We start from the raw sequence: 582 nt of genomic DNA on the forward strand, positions 1-582 counted from the left end.
AAGTGAGAGGTAGATATCAACTGCACCACGATGTTTTTGCTAATTTTTAAGTGACGTTAGTAATATAGGAGTATTATCCAGCAAACGAGAATGGATTGAAATGAATTGAAATGGATTCAAATTTTCTTGGTAGAAGTGGGGATAGGCCCCTTAGCGCCGCTTGGGACTGTGGCATTGAAATTACGGAACTAAAAGCCGTCACGTGACTAGTAGTGAAAATATTCAAACTTATGCGCGCATAGCCATACAAATATATTAGTTTTTACAAGTTTCTGAACGATATTAACTAATGTTATTTATATTATTTGAGATTACATCATTTAAGATAGAAAAATATATATTACTTCTCCATCTTAAATAATTCAATTTTAATAAATGTAAATAACATTAGTTAACACATTAGTTAACACAGCTCAGAAACTATTTTCACGCATTTGTATTTAAATTAATATGAAATATTATTAAATCTAATACTTATTAAAAATTCTTTTTTATATTTTTAGTAGTAGTATTTATTTCGTGTGTGTGTGTGTGTGTGTGTGTGTGTGTGTGTGTGTGTGTGTGTGTGTGTGTGTGTGTGGT

The sequence above is a fragment of the Atta cephalotes genome (genome assembly GCF_000143395.1).
Source record: "Atta cephalotes unplaced genomic scaffold scaffold00043, whole genome shotgun sequence".
NCBI lineage: Eukaryota > Metazoa > Arthropoda > Insecta > Hymenoptera > Formicidae > Atta > Atta cephalotes.